The following is a 17925-nucleotide window of genomic DNA, read 5'->3' on the forward strand; positions in this document are numbered from 1 at the left end:
AGAATAACCCAAGGTCTGGCAGGTTCTACATTAAGAGATCAAAGGGCTTGGAATATGATATTCCGGAGGTCAATGGAGCTAGGATTAAAACCAAGAATCACCTACCCAGCAAAACTGAGTATCATGCTCCAAGGCAAAATATGGATTTTCAATAAAATAGAGGACTTTCAAGCTTTCTCAGTGAAAAGACCAGAGCTGAGTAGAAAATTTGACTTTCATACTCAAGAATCAAGAGAAGCATGAAAAGGTAATCAAGAAAAAGAACAAGAAAAAGAAATTGCAAGGGACTTACTAAAGTTGAACTGTTTTGTTTACATTATACATGGAAAGATGACATGTATGATTCATGAGACCTCAGTATTAGACTCCCATGCATATATACATATATATATGTTTATATATATGTATGTATAAGTGAATGTGTATGTATGTGTATATATATATATATGTATGTATGTATATATATGTAAATATATATATATATATATATATATATATAGAGAGAGAGAGAGAGAGAGAGAGAGAGAGAGAGAGAGAGAGAGAGGGCACAGGATGAGTTGAAGATGAAGGGAAGATATCTAAAAGGAATAAAATCAAATTAGGGATGAGAGAGGAATATATTGAGAGAGGGAGATAGAGAGAGACAGAATGGGGTAAATTATCTCACATAAAAGTGGCAAGAAAAAGCCGTTCTGTAGGAAGAGAAGGGAAGGCAGTTGGGGGGGGAAATGAGTGAATCTGGCTTTCATCAGATTTGACCTGAGGAGGGAATACCATACATACTCAGTTGGGTATCTTACCCCACAGGAAAGAAGAAGGAAGAAGATAAAACAGGGGGGGATGATAGAAGGGAGGGCAGATGGAGGTGGAGGTAATCAAAAACAAACACTTTCTAAAGGGGACAGGGTCAAGGGAGAAAATTCAATAAAGCGGGATAGGTTAGGAAGGAGCAAAATATAGTGAGTCTTTCCCAACATGAGTATTGAGGAAGGGTTATACGTAATGATACACATGTGGCCTATGTTGAATTGCTTGACTTCTTAGGGAGGGTGGGTGGGAAGGGAAGAGGGGAGAGAATTTGGAACTCAAAGTTTTAAAAACAGATGTTCAAAAACAAAAAAAAAAGTTTTTGCATGCAACTAGAAAATAAGATACACAGGCAATGGGGCGTAGAAATTTATCTTGCCCTACAAGAAAGGAAGGGAAAAGGGGATGGGAAGGGAGTGGGGTGACAGAAAGGAGGGCTGACTGGGGAACAGGGCAACCAGAATATATGTCATCTTGGAGTGGGGGGAGGGTAGAAATGGGGAGAAAATTTGTAATTCAAAGTCTTGTGAAAATCAATGCTGAAAACTAAATATATTAAATAAATAAAAAAGAAATAAAAAAATAAAAAAAACAAAAAAGAAAAAAAAAAGGGTATAAACTGTTTACCCCTTAGGCATAGTTCCAAATTGCTCTCCAGAATAGTTGGATAAATTCACAACTTCACCAACTGTGTATTAGTGTCCAAATTTTCCCACATTCCCTTCAACATTTGTCATTTTCCTTTTCTATCATATTAGCCAATCTGATAGACATGAGGTAGTATTTCAGAGTTGTTTTAATTTTTATTTCTCTAATCGATAATAATTTAGAGAATTTTTCATATGATTATAGATACCTTTAATTTCTTCATTTGAAAACTGATGGTCATATCTTTTGACCATTTATCAATTAGGGAATGGCTTGTATTCTTATAAATTTAACTCAGTTTCCTATATATTTGAGAAATGAGGCCTTTATCAGAGACACTTGCTATATCCCCCCCCCCATTTTCTACTTTCTGATATTGGCTGCATTGTTTTTGTTTGTGCTAAATGTTTTAGTTTAATGTAATAAAAATTATTCATTTTATGTCCCGTAATGCTCCCTATCTTTTGTTTGCCCATAAATGCTTCCCTTATGCATAAATCTGTATGTAAACATGTTCATGCTCCCCTAATTTGCTTATGATATCACTTTTTTTTGTCTAAATCATGTAGTCCACCCTGCTATCTGATTTCCATTTTACAAGCAAGTTCATCCCATTCACAGTTACGATTACTAAGTTACATTTATCCTCTCCTACTTCCCCTCCCACATTATTTCTCTCTCTCTCTCTATCTCTCTCCCTCCCTCTCCCCCTCCCCCTCCCTCCCTGTCTCTCTCTCTCTCCCTCCTTTCCTCCCTTCCTCCCTTCCCCTCTGTCTCTCTCTCCCCCTCCCTCCTTCTCTCCCCTTTCACCCTATTCCTCCTTGAAAGTGTTTTGCTTCTGATTATCATCTCCCCCAATCTGCCCTTCCTTCTATCAGACTCCCTCATCCTTCTCCTCTCTTACTTCCCTGTAAGGTAAGACCAATTTCTATACTTAACAGTGTATATGTTTTCTTATTCCTTCTTTGAGCCAATTCCAATGAAGCTAAGGTTTAAATATTGCCCAGAACTCCCCATATTCCCCTCCATTGTAAAAAAAAAACTCTTCCAAACCTCTTTTATGTAAGATAATTCACCTTATTCTACCTCTTCCTTCTCTATTATCCCAATGCATCCCTCTTTCTCACCTCCTTAATTTGTTTTTATATCTTCCACTCCACTGTGGCCACAAACTCTGGTGTGCTAGTAGCCCTCCTGGGACTGCAACCCAGAACTGAATATGGGCAATGCAACAGAGTCCTGTATCCAATGCCAGCAAAGTGTCCCATGTAATAACCTCCTTGCCAGTTGTCTGAGCCTGTTACTGTCTTTGGGCTGAAGGCTCTAGAAGTCTGTACTGCAGTGACATATTCAGTAGCCCCCAAGGCTTGCTGATAGCTTTCCAGGGCATGGCCTGCACTGGAGTAGTCTGCACCAGACTGCACTCCAACTTCATCCTAGTGAGACAAACCTATTCAGCCAGCCTTCTAAGTTGTCTCAGTTGTCAAAAAAAATGTTTCATCTGTCCTTTATTAGTTCTGCCACTTCAGAATTTGTTTTGAGGAATTATTTTAATATTATTTAGAGGGGAATTTGGGAGAGCTCAGGTGAGTCTCTGCCTTTACTTTGTAATCTTTGTTCCACTCCAGAATTATTTCTTTCCAAATCTAATTTTTAAGGAGTTATTTTCTTATGTGAGGTTTTGTACTGCTCCTGCCATTTGGCAATTTCTTATTTTGAAGGAGTTATTTTCTTTTTGTATCTCTTTTTCTAAACTGTTAATTCTTATTTTGTAATTTTCTTCTATAGCTTTATTTTCTAACTTTTCTCTAATACTCCTTTGCTTTTTAAAAATCCTTTCTATTCTTTTTTGCCTCTTCCTTGAATTGTTTGCAAAATTCTTTTAGGGTTTGTGTCAAATCTGCATTTTTCCTTGAAGCTTTGTTTTCATACCTTTTGAAGTCTTTGTCTTCTTCTGTGCTTGTGTCTTGATCTTCCTTGTCACTATAGTAGTTTTTACTCTCTCTCTCTTTCTCTGTTTCTCTCTCTCTCTCTGCTCATTTTTCCAGACTAATTCTTGACTTAGGACTTTAGGTTTCGGTGTTGGTATCTGCTCAACTCTGAACAGAGTGTTTGGCCTGATCTTCTATGTTTTATGTCCATCTGCTACTTTCACAGGACGATTTAGAGGTTTTGATACTTCCAAGGTGGTATGATCTAGGAAGAGGTCTATTCCCAACTGCCCTGATTTTCACTCTGCAAAGTCTCAATGTAATTGTTTCTATTGGCTTGTGTGTCCTTGTGTTTTCCATAGACTGCTGCTGGACTCAGTCACTGTTAATCTGCTGGAATGTTCTTCAGTTTTAGAGTGACTGAACTGCTGGTTGCCCCTTGGTTTTAGTCTCTTGCATTGTGAATGGGAACTGGGTAATTGTCAGTAGAGCTGCAAGATGCCACCTGTTCCTGCTTCCCAGTATGAGTACAGGGCATACATAAGTCCCCTGGGATCTTTTTCTGCCTTGATGTTTGGTATCCTTACCATCCCAGTACTGTTCCCTACCTCTGCAGCTTGATGCCTTTTCTGCTTGTTGGTGCTCTGCTACTGCTGCCATCTACTCCTAGCCAGCCCCTAGTTTGCTATTACAGACCTCTCTGTCTATTACTCTAAGTTTCCCTTTGATAGAAAAAAAAAGACTAACTGTGACTTTTCTTGTCTTTTCCAATCAGAATTTGGTCTGGTTTGCTTTATGGATTATTTCAGAGGATGGCTTTTGGGTGCTAAGACAAAATTATAACCTTTCACTCAACCATCTTGAGTCGTCCCCTACTTTGGTGTCTTGGTTGAGCTAAGATTCTTTACTCTGCCAATTTAAACACATGCATTCTAACACACACCCTGACATGACTTACTATGTGGCAGGCATTGTGCTAAGTGCTTTATAATTATCTCATTTGATCCTCGCAACCCTGAGATGTAGGTATTATTATCTTCATTTTGCAGATGATGAAACTAAGGCAAATAGAGGTAAAGTGACTTACCTAGGGTCACACAGATAGTGAGTGTCTGAGGCTGGATTTTAATTCAGATCTTTCTAACTCCAGTCCATTGTACCACCTACTTGTATGCAGTAGGGAGAACTCATTTAGTTCCTGTATTTCCTGACCTATTCTAATGTGTACAACTTCTCTGATTTCTAGTAACTCATTGCTTAGATAAATGCATTTTCCTTATGCCCTACTTACTATGATCTCTTTTGTGTAACTAGAGTTTGGTATCAAGAAACTAAGCAATTTTTATATGTTTTTTCCTAAGTTAGAATATCTAGGAAAGTTTTCTTTCTGTTCTAAATCAATTGTGCCCCTATTATGACAAAAAAGATATAGTTCTCATCCATCATTCTTGGGGTCCCTTCTTCTACACCTCTGAAGATAAGAATCACAGTGTCCCTTAGAAGTAACTGGACAAGATTTCAGAGATATACTATCAGTGGCTCTCCCCACCTCCCACCCCCACCTTGAGTTGGCTGCATGTCATGAGTGTAGATATCCTGTGTTTCTGTATAATGCATACATATTATATAGATAGCACACACTTCTATAATCCTTGCTCTCTAATTTTCAATCTATTTCCCTCCCTCTAGCTACTTTCTACTATTGTCTAGAAACATTTCAATTAGGAAGGAAGGAGGGAAGGAAGGAAGGAAAGATGGAAGGAAGGAAGAAAAGAAGGAAGGAAGGAATGATGAAAGAAAGGAAGGAGGGAAGGAGGGAAGGAAGGAGGGAAGGAAGAAGGGAGGGAAGGAAGGAAGGAAGAAGGACGGTCCTGGGTCCCCTTTTATATATAATACCTCACTTATCTTATTGATGATCTCGTAAGTTCCTGTAGGGTCCGTTAGTTATAAAAGATATTCACATGAGTCCTAGATCTGTTAATATTGTTGTATCCTCTTTCCTGAACCCCATTCTCTTTGTAAATAATATTTTATTTTCCCCAATTACATGTAAATTTTTTAACATTCATTTAAAAAAAACAAAAAAAAACCCCAAAACTTGAGTTTCAAATTATCTCCCTCTCCACCTAATATGGCAAACAATCTGATATAGGTTATACATGTGCAATCACATAAAACACATTTCCACATTAGTCATTTTGTGGAAGGAAACTTAAAAAAGAATAAATAAAGAAAAAAAATAATATACTTTAATCTGCATTCAGACTCAGTTCTTTCTCTGGAGGTAGGTAGCATTTTTCATCATTACTCCTTTGGGAATGTCTTGGATCATTGTATTGCTGAGAAATAGCTAAGTCATTCACAGTTGTTCCTTGTACAATATGTCTGTTACTGTGTACAGTGTTCTCCTATTTCTGCCTGAGCCCCATTCTTGAATCAGCAGCTGCCTTCTAAACATTTAGAATTGGATATATTCTTGACCTCATAAATTCATCATTTCCAAAATAGAGTCTTTTATCTTTTTCCTCCCAAACTCTCTTCTCTCCTCTACTTTCCTATTAGTGTTGAGAGTGCCACCAGATTAGTCAACCATGCTCACAACCTTACTGTCATCTTTGATTCCTCAATCCAAATCACCTCATATGTCGAAGCTGTTGTCATTCTTATCCTTTCTACCTTCACAACATCTTTGGTGTTCATCTTTGTCCCTTCACTTACACAGTTGTGACAAATGTGGAAACCCTCATCTCCTCATGGCTGGACCATTGTATAGTCCTCTTATTGATCTTCCTTCATCAAATCTCTCACCATTCCAATCCATCCTCCACTAAGCTTCCTAAGTGTGCTTCCTAAAGTACAGTTCTGATGATGTCATACATCCGTCCTGCGCAGTAAACTCCAGTTTCTCCTAATTACCTCCAGTATCAATTGTTCAGGTCTTGTGTTTGGCTTTTAAAGTCCTTCACGAATTTTTGCCTTTTCATTCATGTTACATTTTATTCAAATTCTATGTAATCTATGATTCAGTAATACTGGCTTTGCCAGTTTCATGCCTTTTCATTGGCTGTCCCTTGCACTTGGAATATTCTCTCTTTTTATCTCTGACTCCTAGCTTCTCTGGCTTCCTTCAAGAGTCAGTTCTAATCCCAACCTTCTGCAGGAGGCCTTTCCTACTCCTCCTCCTCTGTTTGCATGTTCCCTCTGAGATTATCTTTCATTGTATTCATTATCTTGAAAGTATATAGTTGTCTGCATGGTGTCCCCCCTTTAGAATGTTAATATCTTAAGGTCAGGGACATATGTTTGCCTTTCTTTGTATCCCTTGAACTTAGTAAAGTATTTGGCACACAGTAAGCACTCAAAGGGGTTCTGTTGACATGATTTCAGAGGACCTATTATGAAGCATAATATATACCTCCTATAAGAGAAGTAAGCAACTCGGAGGGTACAGATTGAGATTCATCTTTTTTGAACATGGTAAACATAGGGCATTTGTTTAAATTGACTGTGCATCTTTGTTACAAGAGTGCTTTTTTTCCTTTAGCCCCTCCACCCCTTGGACTGGGAAGAAAAAAAGTATCAATTGAAAATTTTTTTTAAATGGTGTTGACTGACAGAGGATAACATCTATGCTACAATAAAGCACCCGAGTATAACTTTAATGGAGGATTTTACAAGTATAGCTAATTTCCAGAGCTAGTAATCTATTTCAGATTAAAAAGAATTTCAAATAAGAAATTAAGCAGTAATGAAAGTCTTTAAGAAATAGATGAAACTTTATCAATTGTAATATTGGATTTTGCATGTTATTTTATATGCACAAGTTTAATTAAATCACTACAATTCTGTATCACCTAACATTAATTTATTTTCTGTTCCTAGATGGAGGAGACAGGTTTAGGATTCACCAACATTGAAGCTGAGTTTATCAATTCATTTTTATCAAGGGAATCTTAATATTCATCTGTTCTGGGTTTGAGGGTCTTCCTTTTAGAGACTGGAGGAGTGAGCGGTCTTTCCCATTAATTTCTTTCATACATCAGCATTTTAGAGAAATGAAGAGACAATTCCCCCACCAAACTTGCATGTCTCTAGCAAATATTTTGAAGGATATTGTGTATAGCCTGACAGTTCTCAGGTAATGATTTGAAAACTTAAAATAGAAGTACAGCAACTTTCTCCCAGGTAGTTCTATGGGGAGGAGGTGCTGTTGTTTAGACTTGTATTTTAAGTCTTATGCCAACTGTGTGCAGCAAGAAACACCAGCATCCATAGATCTGTTAGTGAGAGGCAATATTGCAGAAGCACATGAAGTCTCCTTTCTGATATATGTTGATGATGCCTCTTTTTTTCCCCTTTCACACCCCCTTAGAGATAGGGAGAAAAAAACCTTGTAAAACTTAGGATCCCTTTAAGATTCCACGATAGCAGAAAGCAGAAATACAAGCCATTTTATCTAAGAAAAAACATCCTCATCTTATTACATTGTATTCCTAATGTTGTCTGTGCAATGTCAGGCTTCTGTGCTATTCATCACTTCTAGTGGAATGAAGTTAACACTATCACTGTACTAAGAACAGGGTTCATTCCTGTCATAAATAAAGTATACCCTTTAAGTGGGAATGCAAGCTTCTCAGATATAAGACAGAAGCCTTGGCATCTTTCCAAAGGCCATGACGGATTATTTATACTGTTTTTTAATAGCAGTAATCATTTCTTTCCAGGAGCAATTTTTGATGAATCTGCCAAAAAGGATGATGAGGTATTTCGCATGGCAGTTGCTGATCTCAACCAGAATGAGGAGATCTTACAGACAGAGAAAATCACATTTTCTGTGACATTTGTGGATGGCAACAACCCCTTTCAAGCAGTTCAAGAAGGTAAGGTCCCTTCAGAGGTCAGGACTGCTTTTTAATGAAGTTTGAGGGTGAAAATATTTGATTTATAAAGAGCACTTAGCCATCTCCATAATTTTCATGCTGTTGTATATTGTATAAAACATGTTGATCATCTTTCGGGGTTTTTTTCAAACTATTTTATAAAAGTTTGGTCATGTTAACCACTCCTGGCAGGCTAAGGTGTAGGAAATTATTTTCTTGATTGAAGTGGAAAAGAAGAAGGGATTTTAGTGGTCTTCCACATGTTTGTTAGAAGTGCAAAGGATGTATTGGAGAGAAGGTCTGCATCTTGTCTTTGACTTGAATGGTTTCTTCGAGTTTTCTGCCAACATGTGCTTGTGATGACATTTCACTTGCTCTAGGGACTTGTATACCATTGTTAGAGAATTATTAGACACTATATCTAACCTAAAATTTAATGTCATAACCCTGTGCTATCTAATTGTTCCATATATTTGTCTTCCAGATGTCCAATGAAATTAATTTATTTAAAATGTTTCTATAAAGATAAATTCACAGTTTGCAAGGTACAAAATAATTGAAATATAAACCATTTTTATTGTGTTATATTAGAATTATTCTTAATATGAATATAGTTGCTGATTTAAAGGTCATGGAAAAATATGTATATAGTTGTGTTTTTTTTTAGCATAGTCAACTAATTAACTCCCAGAAAAGTAAAGCAAAACGTAAGCTGTGGGCCTATTGATAATCCAAGATATATATGTCTTTATTATCCTAAATACATGTGTTTAAAAATAGACTAGGCAATTTTAATAAGACATATGTTGTTTTAACTTTAATTTTGAAGATTTGTGACAGATATGATTTATTTGACTTTACATGTAATATTTGGATTTTTGAAAAAATATTTTAAAGTCAAATACAGCAAGAGAAAGGACAAGTGAAACACAATAAAAATCTTATATACTTTACATTTATAATCTCAGCAAATAAATGGTACTGTAATACAGTCTTAATCAGTAGGATTAGTTGACGTGTATTTATGTCTAACAATAAATGCTGTCAATCAGAGTGTTGTGGTGATAAAAGTATTTCATAGTTAATTTCAGCAAAATATTTTTAACATCATATTTGTTTAGATAATTGAAAAAAAATCTGTTTTATAAGGATAGGATTACTTTTAAAGATAATTTCCAAAGTAATAAGTTAATCAATTTTATTATAATATGATGTAATTTTCCTTGGTAAAAATTATTTCAGGAAGTCATATTGGAATATACATTGTTATATATCTACTTCAAATTCTACTTAATATATAAAATGAAACCTTTTAAAAGAGCAGTATAATTATTAGGAAAAAAGGTGTTTTATAAAATATGTTTTTAATTTTCAAGCCCTAGTAGTTTTCCTTTTCTTAATATTGTCTAAAATTGTTAGATATGGGAGTAGAATAAGGGAAGGGAATGCTTTATTTATCTATGCTACTGCCTTCTGGGTAACTAGATATCTTAATTTCCGTTCAGACAAAAGTCAACTAAGTTTTTTAAAAGGCAGCCATATTGGGTAAGACTAGGATGAAGAAGCAAGGAAATCAGGAATAGGCAGGATGGGAGGACAATTTAAAAAGCAAAAGAAAGCATCTTAAATAAAATTCTTTCCTAGGAGATTTAATTCTCCGATTTAGAACAGGGAAATGTTTTTACTCTATTTTCGTATTAACCTTAGCTATTCTTATGCAGTCTAAATTCTGGAACCAAAAAGACTTTTTCCAGGAATTCAATAATAAAGACCTATGTAGATATAAGATAGTAAATGGCTAACAACCAGCTCTCCAGGAAGAGAAAAAAAAGATTCAACATTTTTAAATTTAATCTGCATTTTTTAACATTTCCCCAAGCACTTTCTTAATTCTAGCCAATCATCAAAATCAGTAAATGAAACCCTATTGTGTTTGTTGATTTCTAAGGCATAACTAAAATTTAAAAAAGGCTTTCCTCTGCAGATTTTATACAGCAGGATTTTGCTTACAGATCTTTTTCTTTTCTTTTTAAAAAATTACTATTTGTTTTTAACATCCTTTTAAAATTGTTGTGTTCTGAATTCTCTCCTTCCTTCTAGTCCCTCCCAAACCCATTGAGAAGGCAAGCAACATGTTATCAGTTATACGAGAAAACATGCAAAACATTTCCATTTTAGGTATGTTGCAAAAAAGGCAGGAAAAATAGATTGAAAAATTATACTTCATTTTTCACTCAGAGTTCATCAATTCTCTCTGGAGCTGGATATCATTTTTCATCATTAGTCTTTCTAATTGTCTTGATCATTACAGTGATCAAAGTAGCTAAGTCTTTCACAGTTTATCATCATTATGATATTGCTATTATTGTGGACAATGATCTGGTTTTCATTCTGCATCAGTTCATATAGGCTTTTTAAAGGATTTTCTGGTACCATCCCCCTAATAATTTCTTGTATTACAATAGTATTTGAATATATACTACATATATGTCATATACTACATACATGTCACATACTATAACTTCTTTAGTCATCCTCAATTTCAAATCCTGTGCCACCACAAAAAGAGCTGCTATAAATATTTTTATACATATATATCCTTTTCCCCCATTTGACTTCTCTGGGTTAGAGAACTATTAGTGGTATAGCTGGGTCAAAGGGTATCCATAGTTTTATAGTCCTTTGGGCATAGCTACAAATCGCTTTCTAGAATGGTTCAACCAGTTCCAGTGTCATAAAGAGTACATTTGTGCCCTAATTTTTCCACATTCCCTCCAGCATTTGTCATTTTTTTACTTGTCATGTTAGCCAATGTGATAGGTATGAGGTGGTATCTAGAGCTGTCTTAATTTGCCTTGCTCTGATCCATAGTGATTTAGCTCATTTTCATATGATTATAGGCAGCTTTGATTTTTTTTCATCTGAAAACTGCCTTTTCACATCCTTTGACCACTTATCAATTAGGAAATCACTTATATTCTAATATTTGACTCAGTTCTCTATACATCTGAGAAATGAGGCCTTTATTAGAGAAACTTCATGTAAATCCACCCCCCCCAATTTCTTGCTTTCTTTCTAATGTTGGCTGTATTGCTTTTATTTGTGCAAAGCCATTTTAATTTAATGTCATAAAAGTTATTCTTTTTACATTCCATAATTCTCTCTGTTGATTATAAATTCCTCCCTCATCCATAAATCTAACAGCTAAAATTTTCTAAGTTCCTCTTATTTGCTCATAATATCACCCTTTATGTGTAAATTGTATACCCATTTCTACCTTATCTTGGTATATGGTGTTACATGTCAGTCTATTCCTAGTTTCTTCCAAATTGTTTTTCTGTTTTCATAGCAATTTTGTTAAATAGTGAGTTTTCACCCTAAAAGCTTGGATCTTTGGTTTTATCAAACACTAGATTAATATGATCATTTACTATTGTTTATTGTGTATCTAATCTATTTCACTGATTCACCACTCTACTTCTTAGCCAGTACCAAATTGTTTTCATGATTATCATTTTGTAATACAGTTTGAGATCTGGCATTGCTAAGCCATCTTCTTTTATTTAAAAAAAATGATTCCTTTGATAGTCTTGACCTTTTGTTTTTCCTGATAAATTTTGCTATAATTTTTCTAACTTTATAAAATAATTTTTGGTAGTTTGATTAGTATGACAGTAAATGAGTAAATTAATTTACGTAGAATTTCATTTTTATTACATTTTTCAGCTTACCCATGAATAATTGATACATCTCCGATTGTTCAGATCTGACTTTATTAGGTGGAAAAGAGTTTTGTAATTGTATTCATATTGTTTCTCGGTCTGTCTTGGTAGGTAGACTGCCAAGTATTTTATATTGTCTATAGTTATTTTAAATGAAATTTCTCTTTCTATATCTTGCTACTGGACTTTTGTTGGTAATATATGGAAAAACTGATGATTTATGTGGATTAATTTCATATCCTGCAACTTTGCTGAAGTTGTTAATTATTTTAACTAGTGTTTTGATTGTTTGTCTAAGTATACCATCTTATAATCTGCAAAGAGTAATAGTTTTGTTTTCTCAGTGTCTATTCTAATACTTTCAATTTCTTTTTTTAAACATTCTTCAAGGGGGGAAGGCAGGGCAATTGGAGTTAAGTGATTTGCCCAAGGTCACACAGCTAGTAAGTATGTCTAGTGTTTGAGGCCAGATTTGAACTCAGGTCCTCCTGACTCCAGGGCTGGTGATCTACTCACTGCACCACTTAAATGCCCCTAATTTCAAATTGCTTTCTTTTTTCTTTTTCTTTGGAGGGGGGAATGCAGAACACGTTGGATTAAGTGACTTGTCCAAAGTCACACAGCTAGTAAGTGTGTAAAGTATCTGAGGTCAAATTTGAACTCAGGTCCTCCTGACTCCAGGGCCAGTGATCTACTCACTGTGCCACCTAGCTGCCAATTGTTTTCTTTCCTTATTTCTATAGCTAGCATTTCTAATACAGTATTGAATAATAGTGGTGATAATGGACATGATAGCTTCACCACCTATCTTGTTGGGAGGCTTCTAGGTTATCCTGATTACATATAATGCTTGCTGTTGCTTTTAGATAGACATTACTTATAATTTTAAGGAAGGATCCACTTATTCCTATGCTTTCTAGTGTTTTTTTTTTTCAAAACAGGAATGAGTATTTTACTTTGTCAGTAAGCCTTTTCTGCATCTATTGAAATAATCATATGATTTTTATTGATTTCATTATGGATATGGTAAATTATTCTGGTAGTTTTCCTAATATTGAACCAACCCTGCATTCCTGGTATAAATCCTACCTAGTTATAACGTATGCTTTTTTTGATATATTGCTGGATTTTTGTTTATATGTTTAGAGTTTCTGTTGAAGAAACTGAGTATCAGAGAGCTTAAGTGACTTGGGCAGGAGGTCCACACAAATAGTGACTATCTTAGGCAGGATTCAAACCCATCTTCTGTACTCAAAGACAGATTTTCTGGATACCAAGTCCAATAATCTATCAACATACTGTTTTACATGTTAAGGTATACATATAAGGAATGTATATGGTTAGGATAAAAATTGTAGGTCTACACATAAGAAACAAATGTGGACAGTGGCACGCACGAAGGAACAATTCATGCCTCCTGCACTACAGAGCCACTGGTGTCTGCTGAAGATTCCCAAACTGTGACTCCTTTTGGAATTGTTTCCCATCATTCTTATGTGGAGTCCAGTCTTTTCCAAGAGTATAGTTTGCATGTTGTCTTTGCTACTTTCCATTCTGTGCTCACCTGTTCACTTTTTGAAAGTACTCTTCTGCTCCTATAATAACACTTGTTGCTTCCCGACATGAATCCATTGAGCCTGAGGTTGTAGAGTCTTGATGAGTTTTTAGTTTCTGGTATTAGTGATGAGGTACTACATTTTCCTGAGAAGAGAAAGGATTGATTTTGAAATCTTTCTTTTTGTTTAAATCCCAGGACTTAAATATAGATCATTTAAAAATTCAAAATCGTAGCACATCATTCCTCTTGGTTGGGGCAGGGGAAGGGTTGGTATCTTCACATCTCTTCCCCTTATAAGAAGGGTCTTTCCATTCTTAAAATATTGATTGCAATAGGTATTTCTTCTCCCAAAATAGGACTTTTTCCAGATAGCAAACTTTTAAAAAAAATAGTTCTACCAAACTAAGACGTGTGTATGTACACAGATATATGTCCATATACTCATCTATGCATATGGGCACACGTTTATGTATCAATGTGCATATATGTGTCAATGTTTGTGTATATATGCTTATGTGTGCATTTATATCTTTAATCTCTGTCATAAAAAAACACACTTTGAGGAAAGATTAGATATTCATTGTGCCTACTGGCCAAATATGTGATTGTAACACTGTACTCACTTTAGAGATTACCCTTCCAATAAAATGCCATAATCATTTGGAGTCTAGCTCCCCACTCCCCATGTCCACCATATCAAATCCTCTACTGTTTTTCAACTTCTCCATTAATTTTGAATCCCCTTGAAATGAACAGAAGGTGAAAGGCCAGTATTTGTGGTTGGCATAAAGCTACCACCACATTTTATATTGAATCTATATCATTGTTCACCATTTCTTGTCTGTTAAATTTTAGGATGCAAACTAACTACAAATACACACACATGCACACATGTATACATATGCATATATATATATACATAATATTTAACTGAAGGATACTGTCTATATATGTTTACATTATTTTTCTAAAGAAATCATCGTGGTGAAAGTTTAGGCAAATGAGATGACAGTTACTTTAAATTATTTGTCATAAAGTTAACATAAAATACTAACGTAACCATAAACATATTTTAAAACTATTAGCATGTACATAAATGAATTTCAGTATATACTTCATAACTTTTTAGTCCCTCAGTATATTTTTAATTCTCCTTCATTTTTTTCCATTCATGTGAACATAGTTAAAGTGGGCTTATTTCCTTTTACATTATTTTAAAAATGTCTCTGTACAGAGTTTTATTAATATCTGACATATTGGTTAGCTTAATTATACTGTAGTATTTCATTGTAATGTACCATAATATATTCAGATCTTTAACTCTTCTTGCACATTTAAGTTGCCTTCTTGTTTTTGTAATTACAAATAATTTTGAAAATGTTTGATTTGCTCTTTTTGTTTTTATCAAAACTTTCAGGAAACAGTGAAACAATATTGTAGGATGTATTACAAGAAATTTTAAAGAACATGGAACATATTACTTATAAGATATGCATAGGTGACCAATTTATAAATAAACAAGAGAGAGCAAAATGAGGTATAAAATAGATAATATTGATTACATTAAATTAAAAAAGTTTTTGTACAAATAAAATGAATGTAGCCAATATCAGAAGGAAAGCAGAAAACTGGGGGAAGCAGAATTATAAAGATGATTTTTCAGATACAGGCTTCATATCTCAAATATATAAAGAACATTGTCAAATCTATAAGAATATGAGTCATTCCCCAGTTGTTAAATGGTCAAAGGATATGAACTAGCCGTCTTCTGATGAAGAAATAAAAACAATTCATAGTTATATGAAAAATTGTCTAAATCATTATTAATTAGAGAAATGTAAATTAAAACAACCTTGAAATATCATTTTACACCTATCAGATTGGATAAATGACTGAAGGAGAAATCAACAAATATTGGAGGGGATGAGGAAAAATTGGGACACTAATTCAGTGTTGGGGAAACTGTGAACTGATCCAACCATTTTGGAGAGCAATCTGGAATTATGCCCAAAGAGTTACTAAACTGTCTATACCCTTTGACTTAGTAATACCACTACTAGGTCTATTTCCAAAGATGATTAGGGAAAAGGGAAAAGAGCATATACATTCTTAAATATTTATAGCAGCATTCCTTGTGGTGGCACAGAATTGGAAATTGCAGGGATACTTGTCAACTGGGGAATAGCTGAACACGTTGTGGTATATGATTTTGATGGAATAATAATGTACAATAGGAAATAATGAGCTCAATGACCTTGGAAAAATGTGGATACATTTGCATGAAATAATGAAGAGTGAAATAAGCAGAACCAAGAGAACATTGTATACAATATCAGCAATATTATTTTAAGAACAACTTTGAATGACTAAGTCATTTTGACTAGTATAAATACCCAAATTAACTACAAAGGGACATATGAAGGAAGATGATATCTGCATCAAGAAAAAGAACTGATAAATAGAATTATGCAAGAATGATTTTATATACGCACATGCATACACTCTCACACATACATATTTTTGTCTGATGGTAGTCATCTCTAGGGCAGGAGGAGGGAGAAGGGAAAGAAGAAATTTGCATGATAACTTTATTATATTTAAAATAATTGATTTGCATATTCATATGCAATTATCTTTTTATTATAATATGTTATGGAAATGCTTGTTTTACTTCATAAATTAAAAATAAATAAATTTAAAAACTTTAAAAGTGATTGAATTGAGTCAAAAAGTATATGTATTATGTAATTTATTGCATATGAATAGATTACTGCTTTCTAAACATATTTAGGAATTTTGCAATTCTGTAAGTAATGTTGAATGTGCTTGTTTCTCCATAATCACACAAGCATTGAGTTTGATTTCATTTACTCTTGATAATTTAATGGGTGTGAAATGATACCTGAAAATTTTCATTTGCTTATGTCTATGATTATCCATTAGGTTAAGTGTTTTTTCTAATGGCTTTAAAAAACAATGTGTACTCCCTCCTCCTTTTTTTTTCTTTTTAGAAAATTGTCAAGATATGGCTATTTTCAAACATGGAAAATCAAAACAGCCATGAAAGGAAAAAACTATACACACACATACACACACACACACATGCACATATATATATATTCCCTACCCAATGGTTAGAAATTTATTTCATTTTTAAAAAATATTTAATTTATTTATTTTTAGTTTTCAACATTCATTTCCATAAGTTTAAATTTTCTTCTCCTTCCTCCCTCCTCCCTCCCCAAGGTGACATGCAACCCAATATGGGCTCTACGCATACATTCCGATTAAACACATTTTCATGTTAGTCATGTTGCATAGAAGAATTAAAGAGAATAAGAGAAACTATAAGAAACAAAACAGAATAAAACAAAAGCGAAAAAGTTTATGCTTCACTCTGCGTTCCAACTCCATAGTTTTCTCTCTCTGGAACACATATATATATATTTAAAGAAAGCAGTCTAGTATTACATACTGAAAATTACTCAAAACAGCATATTATTTGCTCCAATGATATTATAATTGTGAATATACCCTAAACGTAGAACAATAAAAAGAAGTATCTATTCAAAGTTTTGCCTCATTGCCTTACTTGTAATTGCAAAAGATGAGAAGCCACCTACATGTTTTACATTATAATGAAGTAGTTTGAGACACTGAAGGGGACAGATTTCAGAGATGTCATAGAACTAGCTAAACAATTAATAAGATTTGTTAACTGATTGCTTGTGAGGGGTGAGGGAGAAAGAAAAATAAAGGATAATTCTTGTGTTGTGAACCCTGTTGACTGGAAGGTTTGTGGTGCCACCAACATGGACAGGTTTGAGGAAGGTAGTGGATGTTTGGGAAAATGTGAGTCTTGTTTGGGATATTTAGAGTCTGAGATGTCTACTTGGCATCTAGTTCGAGATTCTGGAGTGGCTAGATAAAGTAGTTAAAAAAAGAAAGCATTGGACTTGAGAATTGGGGAGACCTGAAATCAAATTTTGCCTTAAGCACTTATTAACCTTGTGACCCTCATCGAGACATTTAACTTCTTTAAGCCTCAGTTTCCTCCTCTCTAAAATTGGCATAATAACATCAACCCCTTGCAGCATAGTTATCATTGATCAAATTTATATAATACACACTAACTTTGCAAACTTTGAGGAACTATCATATAGAACTATCTAACTTTAAAATAAAATATTATGCTATTAATAAGCTTTTATTATTGTCGCAATGATATAATTTAGGCATTAGGACTAGAATTTAAGAGATAAGACAGGGATAAACATAAAGATTTGATTGTCTTCCATTTAGAATTGCTATTGAATCCACTGAAGACTGATGAAACCACCAAAGAGAATAGATATAGGAGAGATGAAAGTTCAAGACCA

The sequence above is a fragment of the Trichosurus vulpecula genome, chromosome 6 (genome assembly GCF_011100635.1).
Source record: "Trichosurus vulpecula isolate mTriVul1 chromosome 6, mTriVul1.pri, whole genome shotgun sequence".
In the NCBI taxonomy this organism is placed as follows: Eukaryota; Metazoa; Chordata; class Mammalia; order Diprotodontia; family Phalangeridae; genus Trichosurus; species Trichosurus vulpecula.